Raw genomic sequence first — 24000 nt, 5'->3', positions numbered from 1 at the left:
CAGTGTGTGTTTTGGTTGGTTGGTCAGTCACCCCAGGCAAGGCCCCAGGTCAGCCCCCTGGTCACCCAGCCCCCTGCAGGTGCCCAGGTCATCGTGACATCACGTGACATCAGACCCCATATATGTTGCCCAGGTCATCGTGACATCACATGACATCAGGGATAAATAGTAAATGCGACCTGCTGTCGCAGTTAAGCCCATATATGGAGATCTCTGATGTCATCAATATTGGCCAGCAACTCATAACCTCAAACCTCAAACCCTTAAATCTCCATATATGGATATATGTCAGAACTTGTTCCATATGTTGATCCTTCCCCATCCATCATTCCTCTTCGATGTCTCCCTTTTGACTTATACCTGTCCATTTAAACTCTAGACGGGCCTACCCCAAAGTTATTAGTGCAGCCGCACCCGGCGAAAACTAGAGTTCTCAACAGGCCCGATTATTAAGGCCCGGCCCTACCTGGGCCCTCATCAAACCCTGTACAGTGTACACTCAAGAGAATGTCCCTGCTACCACCCTTAGATCTCCCTATACTGTATGGAGCTCACCTGTCGCACGGGCGGTGCGCAAATAACGTAGCTCTTTGCAGAGTGGCGGGTGGGGGCCTCTTTGGGAATCGGGAGCCTACGCAACCTGTGTAGTCTATAGGACCTGATTCTGCGTAGCGTACACTGCACAAAGAACGTAGTTCTTTGCAGAGGGGCGGACGGGAGCCTCTTGGGGAATCGGGGAATCTTGGGAAATGGGGACGGGAGCCTTTTGGGGAATCGGGGGGAATAAGTTATGACTCAGTACCTTTTAATGTGAAAGAACAGAAGGCAGAAGTGCTGTGCAGGCGAAGTTCGCCGGAGTTTTAAATCAGCCGGTGTTGCGGCATTGGGGAAGAGGTTGTGTGTGTGTGTGTGTGTGTGTGTGTGTGTGTGTGTGTGTGTGTGTGTGTGTGTGTGTGTGTGTGTGTGTGTGTGTGTGTGTGTGTGTGTGTGTGTGTGTGTGTGTGTGTGTGTGTGTGTGTGTGTGTGACACGTGGGGGACAAACGTATGTGTGGTGTGGTGATACAGAGCGCGTGTCACATGGTGCTGGTTTGTGGACCATAGAGTTGTATGGGGGCCGGCGGAGAAACGCGGAGGTGTAAGGAGTGACGTCAGAGGCAGTGTCGCAGTGGTGAATGCGTGTTCCGCTTGGCGAGCACACTTGAGGGACGGTGACTTGGGCCGTCGATTGTGGAAATTGCTTGAACTTTTTAAATGTATATTAGAGAGATGGAGACGCCCCTTTATGGCCTCACACTTCATAACAGCCTATAGCTTGATGGTGGTGTGTTGGTCTACAGAGTTATATTCCTTTTGATAACCTGTTTTTAACCTCACAAGTAAATGGTGCTCTTGTATGATGTTTATTTATAGATGATGTATTTGATAATGTATTATAATGTTTTCATTTGTATACAATCTTTTTTATGAGTAGTGACATTTCTGATGTATTTCAACTGTGTGTATAACACTTGTTTTGGTCACATGAGAAAATGTCTACAGCTGTATTGCATTCCATGTGATCATGTTCATTGTATTTGTGGGATGGTGTTCCTCTGTGTTCACATTAGTATGAAGAAGAGCCGAAATGTCAAACAGAATTCTGGTGCGATAAAAAGCATCTGTTGCATTGTAGCCCTCAGTGTGTGAGCGTTTTATGTTGTCTAAATACTGAAAAAATACTAAAAACTGTCTGCAGAGTGCTCACAAAAACCAAAGTAGATGTTAGATTTGCCCCAAACATGTTTGAAAGTGAAATCTCTTTAAATTAATCCACAATGACAGGATGGTGTGTCAGGCCCCCTGGTGGCTCCTGGGGCCCTATGCAACTAGATAGTCTGTTTATAGAAAGAAACAGCTCTGCTCTTGTGTAAAAAAATAATATTCAAAGATTTGCACACATTTTCAAGATTTTTCAAACCAGCAGACCTACAACGTCGTAGTGCAGCACAAGGCGCTATGAGCTTGTATTATAGATCTGCTATTTTTCAATAATTGCTAAAGTATATTTAGCTTTATTTTTTGCTGGCTGGAAATCACAGTTTACTCCTTTACCCTCCCACCAACCCAAAAGGCTTTTTCAGGTCATCCCAGGGAGCCTGATGAAGTCACCAGACAAACCACTAACTAAGCAGCGGTAGCCAGGGTGTCCAAACATGGCAACACAGACCTGGAGTGGCAGAGGGGTATACAGTTTTCCACTTCATCCTAAATCATTCTTAGTTACACCAACAGCCTGCTGGTCAACAGTGCATTTTAGAGAACATCGCACACTGGCTCCTGTTACCACACAGTAACATGTTCTTTAAATTAGTCAGTGCACTTTATATAAATATAATACATACTACGGTGTGTGTGTGTGTGTGTGTGTGTGTGTGTGTGTGTGTGTGTGTGTGTGTGTGTGTGTGTGTGTGTGTGTGTGTGTGTGTGTGTGTGTGTGTGTGTGTGTGTGTGTGTGTGCATGTGTGCAAGTGTGCAAGTGTGCAAGTGCGCACGTGTGAGCACTGCACTCAAAGCTAAAGGTCATGGATTGCACGCTGAGCTAGGGGCTGGGGTGGTGCCAACGCTGCCGTTTGGTCAGGTGCACCCTCTCTGTGCCAGCTGCTGCCGGGGCAGGGATAATCTGTTTAAGCAGCTTTCACACGATTTCACCCACGGGGAAGAATTTAGTTTAGGTCTGTAAACCTCTTCAGACTTGGTCTCCTGGACTGAAGCCTGTTCCAATCCTGCTTTATGGTCTACTCTACTGTCAGATCAGAGATGAATCGGAGTTCTTCCAGTCATTGTGTCAGGATCTGCTTTCCGTGTGTTGTTTTTGTTGTTCTTGAATCTTATTTTGAAGTAATGCTATGGTGTTCCTGAATCAAAATTTTAAGTGATCCTTTGTGTTCCTTGTCTTTCATTAGGGACCAAGAAGTCACGCAGTGACTTTGGTCACTCTTTGTTTTTGTGTTTATTTTTCTTCTCCTTCTTCTTCTCCTTCTTCTTCTTCTTCTTCCGCCAAAAATAGCTGTTCTGACTGAATGGTGCAGTCGGTTTTCGCGAAACGCGGTAATCTGGTAGAGGGCCATGCCAAACGGTGAATATGCGAAGCCCAAGACAATTGGCCAAATGGTGGCGCTATAGCGCTCAATTTAAAATGCTAACTTTGAACGTGCATAGCTCATGAACCGTTTGACCGTTGGCAATGACACTTTGATACCCATATGCGTATCCTCATGCTGAACAACTTTCGTGTTCTGACTTTTGACCTCTGACCTTTAGATCACCCGCCATTTTGAATTATATGATCAGTACTTTATTTTATTCTCCTTCTGCCAAAAATAGCTGTTCTGACTGAACCGTGCAGTCGGTTTGCGCAAAACTTGTCAACATGATAGAGGACCATGCCAAACGGTGACTATGTGAAGCCCATCATGATTGGCCAAATGGTGGCGCTATAGCACTCAATTGATGCAAAACTTGCAAACTTTGAACGTGCATATCTCATGAACCGTTTGACCGTTGGCAATGACACTTTGATACACATATGTGTCTCCTCATGCCGAACAACTTCCGAGTTCTGACTTTTGACCTCTGACCTTTAGATCACCCGCCATTTTGAATTATTTGAAAAACAGTTCAAATGTAACTCCTCCCAGAATCTTTGCTCAAAATGCACGAAAACTTCTACACGTGAACTTTGGACCGATACGGACAAATAATCGTAGCACATTTTTGTTAAGTGAAAAAATGAAGTTTTTATGAGCCAATGAAAATTGCTGTTTTGTGAAAATTATTCTTCTGCCTCTAATACACACACATGCTTATGTCACTTTACTATGCGAAGCCCATCACGATTGGCCAAATGGTGGCGCTATAGCACTCAATTGATGCAAAACTTGCAAACTTGCAAACTTTGAACGTGCATATCTCATGAACCGTTTGACCGTTGGCAATGACACTTTGATACACATATGTGTCTCCTCATGCCGAACAACTTTCGTGTTCTGACTTTTGACCTCTGACCTTTAGATCGCCCGCCATTTTGAATTATATGAAAAACAGTTAAAATGTAACTCCTCCCAGAATCTTTGCTCAAAATGCACGAAAACTTCTACACGTGAACTTTGGACCTATACGGACAAATAATCGTAGCACATTTTTGTTAAGTGAAAAAATGAAGTTTTTATGAGCCAATGAAAATTGCGCGCGCACGCACACACACACACACACAAACACACTAAAGTTTGAGTACTTTTGCTGAACTAACACTGAATGATTTTCCTGTTAACAATGGAGCAACTGATTGTCTCCGTGTAGCTCAGTCAGTTGAGCTCTTGCCCTTGGACCGCAAGGTTGTGTGTTCAAATCCAGCTACTGACAACTCAGCTTGTCAGTCTTATTTGTACATATTGTTGTGGGCTATATCAGTGAGATCAATAACTTTAAAGACTGGTGTGATAATTGCCACCTTATGTTAAACACCACAAAAACTAAAGAGATGATCTTCAATCCAAATCCATGGTTATGAACGAATGTCTGCCTAACACACACACGCATGCAGCCACGCACGCACGCACGCACGCACGCACTCACGCACGCACGCACGCACGCACACACACACACACACAAAGAGAAGTTTGCACGCACGCACGCACGCACGCACGCACGCACGCACGCACGCACGCACGCACGCACGCGCACACACACACACAAAGAGAAGTTTGTACGCACGCATGCACGCACGCACGCACGCAGGCAGGCAGGCAGGCAGGCAGGCAGGCAGGCAGGCAGGCAGGCAGGCAGGCAGGCAGGCAGGCAGGCAGGCAGGCAGGCAGGCACGCACGCACGCACGCACACACACACACTTTAACTGTGCGTGAAAACACACTGTAGTAATGGATAAAGACATGCCCAAAATGAGGACACACCTTCTTGTTACCAAATCAGTAAATGGTTTTACAGTTTACAATGTATTCACTGATTGTCTCTGTGTAGGTCAGTCAGTAGAGCTCCCGCCTTCGGTCCACAAGGTTGCGAGTTCAAATCCCGGTACCGACAACTCAGCTCGTCGGTCTCATTTGTGCGTGTTGTTCTCATTGCGCATTGTTCTTCTTCTATCTTGGTCCCGCTTTATCGCTGCTTGCAGCTATATTTGTAGTTATTACCTGCCTTGTCTCACCTTCCCTGATTTTTGGTTCAGTTTCACCGGTGTCTTGTTTTTCCCCAGTCAATCCAAGTGTTGATTGATTTGAGTTCACCTGTGTGCTGTTAATCTTTTGCCTAACCCTGTGTTTGGTTGTGTTCTTTGTTGGATTATTGTATTGTAACCTGAGTTCCAAGTCAGTTTATGTTTGCTAGTGTTGCACTCCTGCAAACCTTTGCTAAATAAAACTTCCATTTAAGATTCTGACTTCCTTGCATTTGGGTCCTACTAGAAAACCACCCTGACACAATGACTGAATGACTGTGTAGAGACAGTTATGTATATAGTTCAAAACTGATGAACAGAAACTACTGCGTCAACATGATTTTCTCATAATATTAACTCATCTCCATGCATAGGTACACGCACGCACACACACACACACACACACACACACACACACACACACACACACACACACACACACACACACACACACACACACACACACACACACACACACACACACACACACACACACTTTGTGGTGGTGACTCAACTTTATTGAAACCACTTGTAAAATACATTTACTTCTCAGTTTTGTCTTCCTGTTCTTATACAGATGCTAACACATCCCTCATTCCATTGCCAGTATGCTAAAATCACTACAGCCCAAGTGCCCAAATTGATAAGGAAAAAAATATATGATCTTTGTGGCAGTTCACTGTGCCACTGACACTGAATTGAACTTTATATATATATTATTTGATGCTTGATTGAAGTTGATTGATAATTGGTTGACTCCATTGCAGGGAGCAACTATCAGCTGTGGGGTGTGGGGAACATACCAACAGTATGAGGGTTTGTTTAGAGTTTACCATTGTGTATATAATGTGTGGAATATTATGTAACACTTTAAATGTGTGTATATGAAATGTGATGTCTCTGGACATTGAGTAACTGGGGAAATTGTGGAATCAATTTAGGGTTGGTATGGTCCGTGGGAGGGGCTTAGCCTATATAAGTAGGGAGACTTCCCACTGCCAGTCAGTCAATGCAGGACTGCAGAGGTGTGAGGACCTAGGGCCAACCTGCCCAGTTGCTATGTAAATACCTTCGTTCAGTTTTGATGGTCTGTGAAAAGGTGAATAAAGAACCGACTTCTCTGCATCCAAGGTCTCTGTCTGACAGTTTTCTACAAATTTTGGCTGTTCTTCTACATGTGCTTTATATTTTCGCCAAACACTACCCACACTATAGGGCAAAGTGTGACAATCTTTCTGTTTCTATAGATATATCCCTTCAGCATTTGCCATCGTCAAAGTGACATGGTTTGAAGATGGACTGCACTTAATGCTGAGATTGTAAGATTCTCTGACCTTCCAACAGGGAGACTGGTGAACTTTGACCTATAAAGATGATCTTGTCCTGGATTGTGGTTAAGGTGATACGTGATATTTCATTTCATTCCATTTCAAACCTTTATTTATTCTCGAAAGACATTGAGGTCACCCTCATTTGCAGTGTCGTCGAGATACAACATCATACAACATTTCAAAGCAATAAACAAATACAGAACAGAACAGCAACATTTCCTCATCGTGTGATGTAGCACGCATGTTTAAAAACTGTTGCAGACACTTGGGGGTAAGTCTGCAATCAAAGATTTAAATTGACTGTTATGGGAGAACAGATCTTTAATTTAAGCTGTAGGTCATTCCACGTGGTTGGGGCACTAAAACAAAAGGCTGTTTTCCCCAACTCTGTGTTTACATTTGGGACCTTTAGTGTGAGCCAGTGACTGTGGTCTGTGTCCCAGAAGACATCAACAGAAGTGATTTAGATCAGGTTTCCCTGGTGGCTCATCATCTGGTAAGAGTCTTTGCTGCATGTCATCCATTCTCTCTACTGCTTCTCACACAGTGGGTTTAAGTAACTGCATGTTTTAGTCTGTTAAAGTCTTCCAGCGGGAGTTACTGGTGTTGTACAAGACAGGATGTATGTTTAGGAGATTGGCATGTTTCAGCCCAATGATAGTTTCTTGCAGTTTTGGGGGTCTTATTCATTCCCTGTAATTCTACTTGGCTTATAATTTAACTAAAATGTTAATGTTACAGGGAATGAATAGGGACAGAGCCCCTGACGCCAATCTATGCTTCATATATCTATGCTCAATTATGCTCTGCTGCTGCTGTCTCCCTGCCTCGCTTGCTGCTAACCTGCTGCTCATGACGTTTTTGCAAATCCCACCGCCTCCCCAGCATCCACCTGTATACAGGCTCTGTTTCTAGATCCCCCTGCATGGGGGTCTTATTCATTCCCTGTAATTCTACTTGGCTTATAATTTAACTAAAATGTTAATGTTACAGGGAATGAATAGGGACAGAGCCCTGACGCCAATCTATGCTTCATATATCTATGCTCAATTATGCTCTGCTGCTGCTGTCTCCCTGCCTCGCTTGCTGCTAACCTGCTGCTCATGAAGTTTTTGCAAATCCCACCGCCTCCCCAGCATCCACCTGTATACAGGCTCTGTTTCTAGATCCCCCTGCATGGGGGTCTTATTCATTCCCTGTAATTCTACTTGGCTTGTAATTTAACTAAAATGTTAATGTTACAGGGAATGAATAGGGACAGAGCCCTGACACCAATCTATGCTTCATACTGTATATCTATGCTCATGCTCAATTATGCTCAATAAATATATATTCTAAATTCACTCTAAGAGTTGTCTGACTGAACTGGTGTTGTACAAGACGGGATGTATGTTTATGAGATTGGCATGTTTCAGCCCAATGATAGTTTCTATAGTTTTACAGTTTGGGGGTTGGAATTAACAAGAGCCTTCTGGCATCCTAAAGCTCGAGAGCAGTACATGTAATCAATCATGAAATCAATAGATACAGCCTGGATGTGTTCCACCAACAATGTATTTAATGACAATGACAAATCAAATCTTGGGACTCTGATGACAGTTTCTAAAGCCTGTCAATAGATCTTGGTGTTCCACAATCCAAGCTGGGTTGAAGAAAATAACAGCCAGACAGAATATTCAGTCCTTCAACTCGCATAATTAACTGAGGAACTGAAATCATGAAAAACGACCTACTATAGTATGGTTTTCATATTGTTTTATGATCGAAAAGTAAAACCATGAAAAACGTCAGTCGTCAAACCATGAAAAACGACATACTACAGTATGTCGTTTTTCATGGTTTTCATTATTTCTCTCGTCTTTTTTTTATTGTCAAACCATGAAAAACAACATTATGGGCTTGAGTGTGTATTTATAATGGTAGACTTGTTTGGGATCAAGTTGCTTTGTAGGCTGAGCTAGACTCTATATAGCGGATATGGAAATGATGCGCACTTGTCCATAGACATAGACCATAGACATACTGTATAAAGGTAGACGCCTCTTCTGTCTGTACCATAGACATACTGTATAAAGGTAGACACCTCTTCTTGTCTGTACCATAGACATACTGTATAAAGGTAGACACCTGTCTGTACCATAGACATACTGTATAAAGGTAGACACCTTCTGTCTACCATAGACATACTGTATAAAGGTAGACACCTTCTGTCTGTACCATAGACATTCTGTATAAAGGTAGACACCTTCTGTCTGTACCATATACATACTGTATAAAGGTAGACACCTCTTCTGTCTGAACCATAGACATACTGTAAAGGTAGACACCTGTCTGTACCATAGACGTACTGTATAAAGGTAGACACCTTCTGTCTGTACCATAGACATACTGTATAAAGGTAGACACCTTCTGTCTACCATAGACATACTGTATAAAGGTAGACACCTTCTGTCTGTACCATAGACATACTGTATAAAGGTAGACACCTGTCTGTACCATAGACATACTGTATAAAGGTAGACACCTGTCTGTACCACATACTGTATAAAGGTAGACACCTTGTCTGTACCATAGACATACTGTACAAGGTAGACACCTCTTCTGTCTGTACCATAGACATACTGTATAAAGGTAGACACCTTCTGTCTGTACCATAGACATACTGTATAAAGGTAGACACCTCTTCTGTCTGTACCATAGACATACTGTATAAAGGTAGACACCTTCTGTCTGTACCATAGACATACTGTACAAGGTAGACACCTCTTCTGTCTGTACCATAGACATACTGTATAAAGGTAGACACCTCTTCTGTCTGTACCATAGACATACTGTACAAGGTAGACACCTCTTCTGTCTGTACCATAGACATACTGTATATAGGTAGACACCTCTTCTGTCTGTACCATAGACTTACTGTATAAAGGTAGACACCTCTTCTGTCTGTACCATAGACATACTGTATATAGGTAGACACCTCTTCTGTCTGTACCATAGACTTACTGTATAAAGGTAGACACCTCTTCCGGCTCTGAGGCGTCTGTATCTAAACACCTCTCCCATTGCCTCCAAGGCAACATGGAGGCAATGGGAGGTAATGGCGATGCATGATTGGATTGTATTGGCAATTCCCGAGATTCCTTGCGAAGCATAGCGGAAGCAAAACGGAAGAGCGGAAGGGGACGTTCGATAGGCCAATCCCTCTTTCCCAGCAGCACTTGCCTTCCAAGATTCCGCTTGACTTCCTCCACCCGTTGGAGACAGGTCTCTCCAACGAACTGCAGCGGCCAATGAGGCATCTATATTTTTTTAATATCTATGGTCTGTACATGTGAAGTATCAGATGTGGAAGGGCAGGCCTTAAAGTGTCCGGAGCGCGGAACAGACTTGGTAGTGTGAGACTCCAGTCAGACTGCGAGAGATGTAAACAAAGATGGATGTAATGGTCTCAGAGTTACACATCGGAAAGGTTATATGGGTTTCCTAACAATCATTTAGCTGGGGACTCCCTGGAACCCCCTCCAGGATACCTGGGGTCCCCAGACCCCACCAGTGGATAAAGGCTAACTCATCTTCAAGCTGATTTGAAAATGTTCAAGTGACATTTCTTCCTCGTCCTTGTGGGAATGTGTGTGCCAAGTTTCACGGAAATCACACAATGTGTTCATGATTTGCGGCATTTTGTTCAAAACGGAGCACTCCTGGTGGCGCTATAACAGGCCCAGATTAAACTTTTGGGGCAGAGGTTCAGCTCTGCATCCGTGTGTGGACTGTGTGGCTGTAATCAAAGCAACGGTGCCAGAGATTAACTGTCCACAGACGTACGGACACACGGACGGACAGAGTACTAAACATACTTCTGGAGACTAAGAAAATAAACTCCCTGAGTAAGGGCATGCTATTACTGAACACAGCAGCTCACACCTTAAGCAGATTATTCTTTATGTTGCAGTATATGTCTGCAACAGGACTAAGTCTATTAACTTGGAGCTGCAAAGACTAGTCTGTATGTATACAGTACATCATGTGCAGTGGTGGGAAGTAACTAATTACATTTACTCAAGTACTGTATTGAGGTACTTTTACTTTACTTGAGTATTTAAAAATGTGATACTTGATACTTCTACTCCACTACATGGCACTGATGGCAGAGGCAAATAATATTATTGTACTTCTTACTCCAAGTATTATTATTTTGAAGTTACTTTTAAAGGTTTCATTTTCATTTATTTTTTATTTTTCGTTTCGTTTCATAACCTCAATTACACCCACACAACCTGAACTTTGAACATTCAGTGGATTTTCTGTGATCTGGGGTTTTCTCTGTGCTCTGAAGCCTTTTGCGTTGCAATGAAAACAGGCAAAATCCCCCATACAGTGACATCTGCTGGCAAATTGTTATGGGATGTGTGGACTCTTACCTCACAGTCCACAGCCAAATCAGAGCACTTGCTTGAGCCAGAAAACCCCAGACTACAATCTATTGAATGTTAAAAGTTCAGGTTTTTTTTGGTGTATTTGAGCTCAGAAAACCTAAAAATAATAATAAGTTAAATCTTATGAGCACTTTTCATTTTGGTGCTTTATTTTGATGCCATTATGTACTTTTGAATACAGACTATTTTCATATTGTTGTAATGTAGTTTTTCTTAAGTAAAATATCTGAGTATACTTCTTCTACCACTGATTATGTGGCTGATTGCTCTCACGTCGACCAGGGTCAATTCCCCCGTCGTTCACATGATGGTTAGGGAAGTGATTTGATCATTTGAGGTATTTGTGTTTTCAGACCATATAGTCCGGCAGCCGAGGTGGACGGGTGGAAAATTTGGTATATAGTCTTTTTTTATTCGCCTAAAATATTGTCTATATACATACATTCTTGAATCCACTTGCTGGCCGGCTGTCAGTATTATAGGGGTTTCTTGTGACCCTACCATTAACCTATGGCAGGCAAAAATGTCAACATTTTCAAACTTTCCTTTTGCTTTAAGTAGCATGTCAAACTAGGGGGTTTTCGTGATTCTGAATCCATTACAAGCATTAGTTTTGTACAAAATACACTCCTTGGGCTAAGAAACACACCCGTGTGAACTGAGTGGTGTAAGGTATATTATATAGCCTGATCAGCTGTGGTCTGACGTAATGAAATCACACCCGTGTGAACTGGGTGACCATAGCAACCATGCTCATTTTTTTGGTACGAACAAACACGTGGACACGTAAACTAACAAAGCCAGTTGTTGGAGTGGTTTACACCACTCAAAAACAGCCATAGCCACTTGCCCAGATGTGCCCAAAATGTGCTGTCCTTATCACATTTGTCATGACATCTATGGCCGTTTTTAGCCCAAGGTGTGTTTTTTGTGCAAAACTAATGCTTGGAATGGATTCAGAATCATGAAAACCCCCTAGTTTGACGTGGCACATGCTACTTAAAGCATAAGGGAAGTTTGACATTTTTGACAATTTTGCCTGCCATAGGATGTTAATAGTAGGGTCACAAGAAACCCCTATTAAAAAAATTGTCCAATATTGACAGCCGGTCAGCAAGTGGATTTATGAATGTATATAGACAATATTTTAGGCCAATAAAAAAAGACTATACATTTCCTACTTTAAACAAAAGAAGCCTGTCCGCTACCGGACTAATATAGTAATATTCGATCTTGATAACAATTTTATTCTTCTGAGATAATAAATATTGTGTAGGTTCTGGTCTCACTCCAATATTCAGTAAAATAAACTTAAAACATAAATCTCTGACACTAAAGACATGAAACATGTTTCAGCATCCATTTTAGAGGTTGTGTGAACCAAGCTGAGAAGCTATTATGTTGATATACATGCTCACTGATCATAAACAGAGAATGAACACACAGAATCCTGGGAAATGTATTAACCATGGATGAATGAATCATTAAAAGTTAACACATTGCTTGTTGTCACAGTAATCCTTGCTTCCGCCCACATATATTCAAGTAGCCTAATGTAGTCTAAGTTCCTAACAAATGCCTTATTTCACTATGCCAACAGCCATTCATATAATGCTGTAATGCTAGCATTTTTAAATACAGTTACAAAGCACATGAACAATGTACAGGACATAACAATTTAACAACTTCTGTTTAGCGACATACAACGTGAAAGAGCAGCTAGATTATAGGCATGAACCCCTAGTCAACAAACATGTTAAATGGGAAAGTATAAAGTGCAAAGATGTTGTCTTTTAAGTGGTACAAACTACAAAATAACTACACCAGGTAAACATAAAACGACTAAACGACATCCTTAGCATTTGTTGTTTATTTAACTAACATAGGCCAACTGCATGTGAACAGATAACCAGCATACATCATATAATATAACTAGCATCTATGTATCAATAAAAATTCATATACAGTGATAATGAAATGACAAGAAGGGATGCAAGGAATGAAGAGTATGGGGGTGAGGTGGAGTCTGAAGAGGTGAATTTCCAGACTGCTGCGGAAAATGGGGAGTGAGTCTGCAGCCCTGGTGGAGAGGCTTTGGAGCTTTGGCCAGGGTGTTTCAGGGAAGGGACAAACATAGCTGATATAAGTGTGCGGTATGGGGTGAGGGATTGGATCATGTCCTTAAGGTAAGGCATACCGTCCGTTATTTGCGTTGTAGCTCATCACCCGTGTTTTGAATTGGGTGCAGTTGCAACTGGAAGAACAGTGAAGAGAACGCAAAGGGGGGTGACATGTGATAATGTCGGGAGGTTGAAGACCAGACGTGCCGCAAAATAAGAATAAACTATAAAACAGAGGTAAAATAACCACAAAAAAGCCATTACATGTTATTTTCCCCCCCATGAGAATTCAGTCTTGTTTCTTTGATAGTTGTCTTGTCTATGCCTTATATATCTCCCAGCAGTTAGTATCCTTTTTTCTTCTCCACAGCTGGTACAGCATCTGCTACTGGTGCAAGCTGGTGTTTGTGGGACAGGGCATGGCTTACCTTAAAATAATTTAAAAGATGGACACAAGCACACACACACACACACACACACACACACACACACACACACACACACACACACACACACAGCAGTAGCAACAGCAAGCAGACACCTGACACATGCAGTTCAGTCAGGTGGAGCTAGCTTAAGTGTCTGTCTTTAAGTCAAATCTCACTGTCCCTCCCCCAATCTCTTAATGCACTTGCAGGCCGATTGCCTTGGAGCGGATCAAGCAGACAACCTTGATCAGTGTCCTGATACAAACAGACCCACACAATGGATCAAGACCCGGCCTGGTGGGTAATGCTATATGGCACAACATGATCTCATGGCACTGACAAGTGTTCTAGTTGAAATGGCCATGATCTACATAATCATCTCAGGTGGTCTGTCTCAACGCACATCTGCTGTTCATTTCACTCATTGACTGTCATAGTGAAATTAACACTACATTGTATTGCCTGTGTTTGTATCAGCCTCTTATCCACTGTTATATGCATTCATTTGAAGATTTGTGTTTTAGCACTATACCATCATTGGTGATAATTGTACATTATACTTGGCTATATTCTTTTTTTATTAATTATGTAATATTTTGTATTGTCAAATGTATATTTTTCTATTGTTCTTGACCTTATTACATATTTAGTTACTTAGTTGTACCTCTCTACTCTTACCTGCATCTGTCCTGTTTTTCATCCTTACTGCGGTGCTGCTAAGACACCTGAATTTCCCCACGGCGATCAGTAAAGGTCTATGTATGTCACAGGTCTTGAATAAGAGGTCCGCCAAGCTTATGGTAAGTAGAGGGGTTAAAAGAACTAGACAAGACAAGACGATAAGGAGATTGTGACACAGAGAGAGGGTTAAGAACCAGACCATGCCAGCAGACCACTAAAGGCTGAGATAAGAGGAAGGTCCGGCTGGGATCTCTGGGTCCCATCTAAAGCACGAGTAAGAGATTGAGGAAATAGAGTGAGAAAGCAAGAAAGTGCACACGCACGCTGAGGGGAGCATGTTGCATCTGGTTTTGCTAAGGCTAGAGTCTAGAACATTCGCTCCCTTTGATGGTGGAGTCTGGCTGGCAGCTTTTAAAGGGATACGTTCATTTCATATCCTGTTCTGGGCACCGCCCTTGCTCTTGAAATGAGATTCATGGCCTTCTATAGGGTCAAGGGCAGATGACTGTGGTGGGAATGTACTATGTGTGTGTGGAGGCACAGATAAGTAAAGAAACTCATTTCAGAAGCAGAGGGTGTCAGTCTGTATTCACCACCAGAACATCCACTCTTGCTACCAACAAAAAAAATGTTAACCTGGTTAGTCCATCCATCCATTGTATTAACCATTTGAACTGTAGCTTCCCTATTCTGGAGAACATTTGCCGAAAATAGCAGATCTACAAGCTCACAACGGATGGCTAGCCTGTAGATTGGCTATTTGGTGTACAGGGGAAGAAAAGATGGTCCAAGTGTAGAGCAGACCCTGTCCAATTAAGTATTTGTTACTAAATATAAAGGGTTTAAATGTATAAAACTATTTATCTTGGAAATATTTCACAGCATTCAGTTTACTTATACAATACAATTATACCATAAACAAGTGATGTGACAAATGAGCTCAAATGACTAACATGAACAAATCTTTAAATATAAAAGGAAATCAATGACTGCATTATAGAGATCACAAGGTTCCCAGGCCCAAGATGTATTTGTATTTGTTACATGCTACAGTAGGTGTCATGGAGGGAGTTTCAACACATGAACGTACTGCATAAGTAACAGGTTTCTTCACTGCCCCATTCTGTATCGATGTCGAGCGGAAACCTTGCATATCCAAAACAGTAGCAACAAATAGCAGATCCACATGCTAACTTGCATATATATATATATATATATATATATATATATATATATATATAAATGCACACATAATATTTAACACATCAATATTTAAATGATACTGCGGAAAATATATCAATATTCTATATTATGTAATATATGGGCGCTAGCCTTCACACACACACACACACACACACACACACACACACACACACACACACACACACACACACACACACACACACACACGCAGTTGAGCTGGGTATCGATGTTCGGTGCAGGAAAGAGCCAACCACAACAGTTCTTCAGCTGGCAGCTTTAGTTAGTACGTGAGGACATAAAGCTTGCCAGTGAAGAACTGCTGCAGGTCAGCCAGTAAGCACCCAACTTTACACCTGTGCACACACACTCACGTCTTCATGTTCTCCCTTTGGGTTTACGGTGAGACCTGTAGAAAGAGGAGAGGGAGGGAGAGAGGGAGAAAGGAACAGACACGTAAATAAGAATTAGAATATTATATACCTAAATTAAACATCGCTGGAAAATTGCCGGTATATCTGCTTGCATGACAATAGTGTTGCCTGAAAGCATTTGAATACCGACTCTACCTAATTGCATGTTTCCTCACATAGGCTATCAGCTGCCTATGCCTACTGTGTTAGCATTCTTGCTGCTCTTGCTATAATTAAATACAGAAAGCATTGCTAGTGAGATAGCTTGGCTTCTGGCTACAGCCTGGAAGTCTTGATAGAAAACAGCTCTCATCCTGTGGGGCAGCTATACAGGGCTGAATGAAAGAATTTTCCTTTCAATTTAAACACTTCCGCTCCCTTTGGGACTGGACTGCCTCGCCAACACCGGCAAGTATTTTCGTGTTTCATTTTGGGGCAAATTGACAAAAACGAAACAATAACGGATGTTCGTACCAATTTGTCAAAAGATTGGCACGCAAAAAAAATCAGTTTGGCATATTACATGAAATCCCAGAAAAATAGTAAAGTACAAACCGTGCAATCACTTCATTTCATAATATTTCCTATACCTTTAGGTCGTTATTGAGGAATACACAGTAAAATCCAAGTTAATTGTTATATTTTACATAAGTTATTGATTTGTAACTCTGACAAATGTAACCAAATTGACCTATAAGGCTCTATTTGGTTACATTTGTACACTCAGAGTTAAATGAACACATTTTACAGTTGGACACTCGTGAGACACTCTAGCCTAACCAAGGATTTGTCTTGCCTGGCTCTCATTCAGCTGGACTATCCTCAACTATTTAAGTCAGTCAGTCTGAAAAGCCTCTCGCTAGCAGCATATTCTTTCACAGTTCAAGGACAGGACTTTGGGCAGGCTGGTTCTGAGCGGCAGGGCGAACTCAGCAACCCCTTGAAACCCGGCGAACCCCACGCAGCTTTGAGCAACACTGGAAAACTCTGGACTGTGAAGCCACACACACACACACGCACGCACGCACGCACGCACGCACACACACACACACACACACACACATTCCACTGAGAGTAGTTTTAGTACAAGAATTATTAATAAGCTGTATACAGTCTAGATCTTAAATTGAAGAGCGATGTAATATTGGAGAAAAGACCATGGGGAAAGGCGTCTCCTCTGTGCTCACTGAGTTTCATAAAGACGCACCTGATGACTTGGTCTTTGTTAGGAAACACAGATATTGTGGCACACAACAGCATGTGAGGGAAACTGGCAAAGAGTGGAAGACTGGATTACAGTTACACAGAGACAGAGAGAGAGCAGGAAAATATGGTGACAACGAAAATGCATAGAAGCCAGGGGCCACGAACACAGGTCAAAGTTCAACACCACTTAAAGGGTTAAAGTCTAGCCAACACCAACTCGGGACTCCTGTATCGCTGCCCTCCACACTTTCCTCTCTAACATCAGGTTCTTGAGCTCTACAGTGTTGTTAGCTAAGATGTCGCACCACAGTGCGTCTACGTAGGTGGTGCGCGTCTTTCCCCTCCTGGATCATCCTTCTCTCTCTGACTTTTCTGATGCCATGTGACACCTACTGCCATTCGTACCATTCGTGTGTAGACTTGTGTAGACAGGGCTCTTTCCTGTTGTGCTGTGATGGTCCATGTCTCAGCCCCATACAGCAGTAATGACTCCACAGTAGCTATGAACAGCCACCTCTGGCTCTTAAGGTCTTCTCCCATGTCTGATTTCCACGCTCTCCTCATCCCATGCAAGGCATAACAGGCTAGTGCTCTCCGAACCTTCATTCCTGTTAAGTTGAAGCAGTCCAGGCCCCAAGGTATTTGAAGTCCACGACTGGCTCATCTGCAGTGGCAATGGTTTTGTCCTCTGTGTTAACTGTCATTACCTTTGTTTTCTTGGCATTGAGTTTGAGGCCGATCTTCCTGCACTCCATTTCTACTGCCAGTAGTAGCTCCCTTCCTTTCTCTACAGTATCTGAGATTAGGATGATGTCGTCTGTGTAGTCGAGGTCATACTTTTGCAACCACTATTTTAATGGCAAGTATTGCCTACAGCTCCAAAAATCACACCCGTGTGAAGTGAGGGCCACTCTTATCATCGTACATCATCATGACATAACATGTCGATTTGCGTAGGACAAAAATACCATTTGCTCGTCCACATATGACGTAAATTCTCCATTTATTGTCAATGGGAATTTAATATTTGTGTAATATAGGAGGAGCTAGCGCCCCTCACAAATCTGAACTAACCCTTTAAGGGAAATGCCAGTGACCACGGAATAAAACTCTTGATGGGAGCATGACAATAAAATAACAATCTATGAACTCCAAACAAGATCCTATATTTGAATATTCTAACCACACCTGAGGGTCTGTAGAGTAATGTTACCTCCATAGACACATACAAAAAAGAAAAAGTATATACAAAGATCACGGCACTTCATCTTTAAGCATGCATTGCACACACACACACACACACACACACACACACACACACACACACACACACACACACACACACACACACGCACGTCCATCTCAGGAGAAGAACACGGTGTACCCATGCAGTGATTTATTACACAGAGCTGACGCTTCACAGGACAATTACAGCCAGCCTGAGCAACAGGCTGATAGAAATGGTTTCTCTGCATGAGTACTAGCCGAGATTGAAAAGCGATATATGCAACCTCCAGTTTACTTCCTATATCTGTGTGAAGTGGGCGGATACATTATTAGGAGACCGGAAGAATGTTGGAGTCTATTCATTTCCAATGGGAGAATGAACGTGAACACAGTCAGCTTCTGAACCATTCTTTAGCCTCGTGGTTACTGAACTAAATACTGGACCCAATCATCACAAGGCACACACTATTTCCAAGATGTTCTTACTAAAATGGCTTTTTTTTAGCAAGACAAATCAGGAGAAAATCTACTTTGTTATCAACCTTTCTTTATCCCAGCAACACACTCTCGTGAGATTTGGGAAGATATCTGAAGAGTCTCTCAGTCCATCTGCAGTCTGACTGACAACACATAGAGGGCTCTGTCCCCAAAGATGTTCTAAAAACGGATAAACTGAGATGTGAATGTTACTGTAGCCTACGTGAAATCAGTATGGACTTGGACATTGATTGATATATTGATATTGATTTGAGTTGAATAAGGGTTAAATAAATAAAAATGTCAAATTAAAAACGTCTTAAGGCCCACGGCCACGCATACTGTGGTGGTTGGGAAAACTACAACATGACATCACTGAATCCACGGTGATAAGCGACTCACCACCTAAAAGTGGAGTATGCATCCAGCTTTAGAAGACTACTACTCAGTGATCACATAAACAATGAACCTCTGACGTCAGGCACTGACAGTGACTAAAGGTCAAACACATGCATCACTATATCAGTGCATGAATGATGTACAACTTGATTCAATATCAATATCGTTTTAGGCTTTTTATCTTAATTTGAGCCCTTCCCTGGTTTTCATTCGTTGTTCACCCTTCATGGTCCAAACGCCATCAGTATGGGTGTTGGGAAGTGATGTTCGACTGTCATTCTACCAAGCTGTGCATGGTAGCTTGTCTTCATTCACTGGCTTTGGCATGGCAGTGAGGTCACTGTTGTTTTCATTCATACAGTCTACTGTAGCAAATCACTAATCAATACAGAAGCCTGTAGCAGAGAGACATTTTTGTGACATAATGTGAAGCTCAAAGGTCTGATTTACAGCTTGCCCCAGTCCAATTCAAAGAGGAAAATAGTTGCATGTGACCCAAATTAATAAAAGGTCTGTGGCCATTTACATCACTTCTCTCATCACACTGTTAGTGTGCGTAGGTTCTTCTATAGACACATTGAACCTTAACTGCTTTTAAGATATAGAACACACATTAATGTTATAGTGTACTCCGCACGCACGCACGCACGCACGCACGCACGCACGCACGCACGCACGCACGCACGCACGCACGCACGCACGCACGCACGCACGCACGCACGCACGCACGCACGCACGCACGCACGCACGCACGCACGCACGCACGCACGCACGCACGCACGCACGCACGCACGCACGCACACACACACACACACACACACACACACACACACACACACACACACACACACACACACACACACACACACACACACACACCATTAATAAATAATCCCCTCCCTCCACCCCACACCTCCACCACACCCCTTGAGGCCATTATAAATTGCTTTCAAGTCAACAGCAGATCAATATATTAGACTGCGCATTTCTCCTTCTACCTACCATGGGGTTAGTGAGAATGAAGGGACTGGATGTTCAACCGCCAGAGAGGCAAGAGGCAAATGTGCACACATATGAATGTATGTACAGACACGCACACACACACACACTCACGCACGCACGCACATATGTACGTAGGTAGTAAGTAGGCTACAGTTTGATGTGGAAAGCTAGTGAAGGGTGATGCTAGAGCTATCACTCCGCCATTCACGTTGCTGGGTTTGACGTTGGCCAAGACATGGAGTGGGTGTGATGCATCTGTGCATGCATTAATGGAGCATGAAGGCTTCACAGAGAGGCTACGCATGGCGATGCCTGTGTGTGAGAGCTAATGTGTGCACACATGCATGGAGGGAGGCAGGAAAAAAGACACACCCAGTTTTCAGAGGAAAAGGCTGTTTGCACACTCGCGTGTGTATGTGTGCGTGTGCGTGTGTGTGCGCACGCGCACATGTGTGCGTTCGTGCGTGTGTGTGTGTGCGTGTATGCATGAGTGCCATTGAAGCATCTATATTGTGTATCCTCAATGACATCTACTGTATGTTCAAGAAGCAGAAACGCATCCATTACTGTTGTAAGTTTAGGCTACAAATCTCAGTCAGTCCCATGATGCTGAGTGCTGTCCTGAAGAGGGCTTTAAGACAAGAATCTCTAAGGAGGTTATATCAAGCATGCTTGCATAGTCAATCTCTAGAAAGAAATGTTCCATTGTAATCATGGCCACCTGCAGGAAATGGTGAGATCTTCCTTTAAAAAGACATGGCTAATAGCCAGCAGCGGCTATAAAGAATGTAGTCGATGGTGACGAATCTGGTGGTGGAGGGGTCACAGGTTTATATGTCATGAATCTGGTGGTGGAGTGGTCACAGGTTTATATGTCATGAATCTGGTGGTGGAGTGGTCACAGGTTTATATGTCATGAATCTGGTGGTGGAGTGGTCACAGGTTTATATGTCATGAATCTGGTGGTGGAGTGGTCACAGGTTTATATGTCATGAATCTGGTGGTGGAGTGGTCACCGGTTTATATGTCATTCGGTTTTTCTGTTGAAAATCACACACACAATCCATGACTGTCAGACAGAGTGCAATGCCAACCAGTCAATTATTAATATCCAATATCATGAATATGTAATTATGCATGCATAGCTTCTGACACACAGTGTGTGTGTGTGTGTGTGTGTGTGTGTGTGTGTGTGTGTGTGTGTGTGTGTGTGTGTGTGTGTGTGTGTGTTCACGAGCGCACACGCACGCATACACAATGCGTTTCCCATCTGTTGTACAAAACCACCTCTGACTACAACAATCTGACAGCAATTACCAATGTTAGCAGCCATGTAGACACACACACACACACACACACACACACACACACACACACACACACACACACACACACACACACACACACACACACACACACACACACACACACCTCCCTTTGATCCAGCGTGTTTGGCCTGTTAGTACACAGATATACCTGAGAGAGAAGTGATGTCATTAAGCAGAAAGTCAGCAGGTGGGGTGAGAAAAAGGAAATAAAGCATCCAGTAAAGTCTGACAGGCTTTTAATTTAGACCAAACACCTGGTGCCAAGCTAGTATATGGTGCGGTACTGTGTGTGTGTGTGTGTGTGTGTACGCGTGCGTGCGTGCGTGCGTGCGTGCGTGCGTGCGTGCGTGCGTGCGTGCGTGCGTGCGTGCGTGTGTGTGCGTGCGTGCGTGCGTTTGTGTGGAGATGTATCCGGCTTAGTGACATCACAGAGTGAGCAGCAGACATCCACATCCTGGTCCTAATGTTCCCACCACACAGAACAGACAATGACGCAGCACACTTCAGCCTGTTCGTGCGTGTGCGTGCGCACTCGCATGTGTGCGTGTTTGTTTGTGTGTGTTTATCTGCCTGTCTTTTGATGCCTGTCTACTGGCAAGCGCTAAAGGTCACTGGGCATCAAGCTCTCTCTCCCTTGCTCTCCTATGTACACACACACACACACACACACACACACACACACACACACACACACACACACACACACACACACACACACACACACACACACACACACACACACACACACACGAGCTGTGTAATGACAGAGAGAGAGGGGGAGGGGGGGGGAGTAGAATAATTGAAAGTCAGAAAGTAGGACATGGCTTCCATGCTAGAGGAAATGTCATGGATTTAATCATATGAGCTGATCTCAGACCAGCAGTGAATAATACTGAGAAACGGTAGCACATACAGTACCATTATGGTTCTTCCTTCAGCCTGTCTCCCTTTCCACACACTCCACAGACTTAATAGCGTTCTATTTCCGTCGATGCTAAACCCCTTATCCCTAAACGTCTTTGCCTTTTTTGATTATTTTACTTAAAATAGCCAATCTACAAGCTCATGTAGATCGGCTAGTTGAACTATTCAAAAATGTTTTTCAAAATAGTAAAAAAAAGGCAAAGAAGTTTAGGGAGCTCATTTTTGTTTGAGCATTCTAAATACACTATTTGGGGATTTAGCAGTGGGGAAGGGGTGTTCCCCCACTAAAGTTGGTATTTTGGTTACCTGTCTAAATCCCTAAAACACCTTACATTATGCATAGGTGTGGTTTGGACGTTACAATAATTAAACCAATCACCGTGCCACATGCCATTGCCTTTAAGAGATCCCTTATCCGTTGCCCGTTATACCCAGTTTTATATTGTTTCATAGCCTTATGGTCTATAGCCCATGGAAGAGTGATGTGTTGCTGCCTTGAAGTCTCACTTGTGCTTTCCCACCCCGCACAGAGCCAAGAACACATATTTTCATTGAGTCACAACTCGCTCAGATCTCACACATTTTTTAAATGTAAATGTAAACTATGAAATTCAGACTTTCATTTGGTATATAGATTGTGCGCGTAGGCCGTCTCTACGGAACTGTATCAAGCGAAAAGGAAAGTTCGGCAAATCGGATTGCTGCACTATGGGATGATGAAACTGAACGAGCAAATGGAATCACGCACGCCACACAATGCCTGGCACAAGCCAACTTCTTTGACTATACAATTATATAAACACAATGGACACAAGGAAGTGCACTCACTTCTGCTGATTATAGTAAAATTACAAAGAGATGCGTAGGAGAATAAGGAGAGAGATGACTCCATGGACATCTCCATTGCAGGCGCGCCGCTATACCAAACTAATTTGTAATTACGGCATTACGGGTGCTTTTAAACTCCACTATGCGCCTTCCCAAATGTGTGTGACCAAAATAGCAATTTAGGGGAAAGCGTGCCAACATGCCCATGACCACACCTCTAGGCGCAAATACCGGTGTCGGAATAATAGATAGCGGGTGACGCTGGACCAAAATACCATTAAGGGACAGAGCAAGCTCCTATACTCATAATTTTCGGGCAGCGGCTGACTTGCGGCCCGCGTCATGGCGGCGACGAAAACGGAGCCCTTAGTGTGTGAAAAGGACACACACACACACACACACACACTTCTCGCTCTTTCCTATCTAGCTCAGCTTGCACATCAAGATGGATGGATGGAAGCATGGGCGCATTTGCGGGGTCGAAACGCAAGATGCTAGCACGCCCTCAGAACGAATTGTCAAAGGAAGAACAAGAGACAGCAACACACATCCAGGCTACTAATGGTGGAAGAGGCCCATTCATCACGCACACACGCACACACACACACGCACACACACACACACACACACACACACACACACACACACACACACACACACACACACACACACACACACACACACACACACACACACACAAGGAAGAAGCAGGATGTAAAATGCACGCTTGTCACGCACAGTCGCACACACTCACACCCTTTTTCTCTTCTCTTCTTATCAAATATATCTA

General features: G+C 43.1%; 1 protein-coding gene and 1 long non-coding RNA gene across 2 annotated transcripts in view; both read right to left on the bottom strand.

Annotated features, from left to right (window-relative positions):
• The window catches only part of abhd15a (abhydrolase domain containing 15a), a 374815-nt gene that overhangs the window by 283032 nt on the left and 67783 nt on the right, over positions 1–24000 (bottom strand). The gene's annotated exons all lie outside the window — the stretch shown is intronic.
• The window catches only part of LOC306931871, an 18840-nt gene continuing 7050 nt past the window's right edge, over positions 12211–24000 (bottom strand). The window contains exons 3-4 of the long non-coding RNA XR_013791079.1: positions 12802–13495; positions 12211–12767 (exon numbers count right to left, since the gene is read on the bottom strand). This is a non-coding gene — a long non-coding RNA (uncharacterized lncRNA). The remainder of the gene's footprint in view (positions 12768–12801; positions 13496–24000) is intronic.

Source organism: Electrona antarctica (assembly GCF_951216825.1).
Source record: "Electrona antarctica genome assembly, chromosome: 11".
Classification (NCBI taxonomy): domain Eukaryota; kingdom Metazoa; phylum Chordata; class Actinopteri; order Myctophiformes; family Myctophidae; genus Electrona; species Electrona antarctica.
This window is presented reverse-complemented; position numbering and strand designations above follow the sequence as displayed.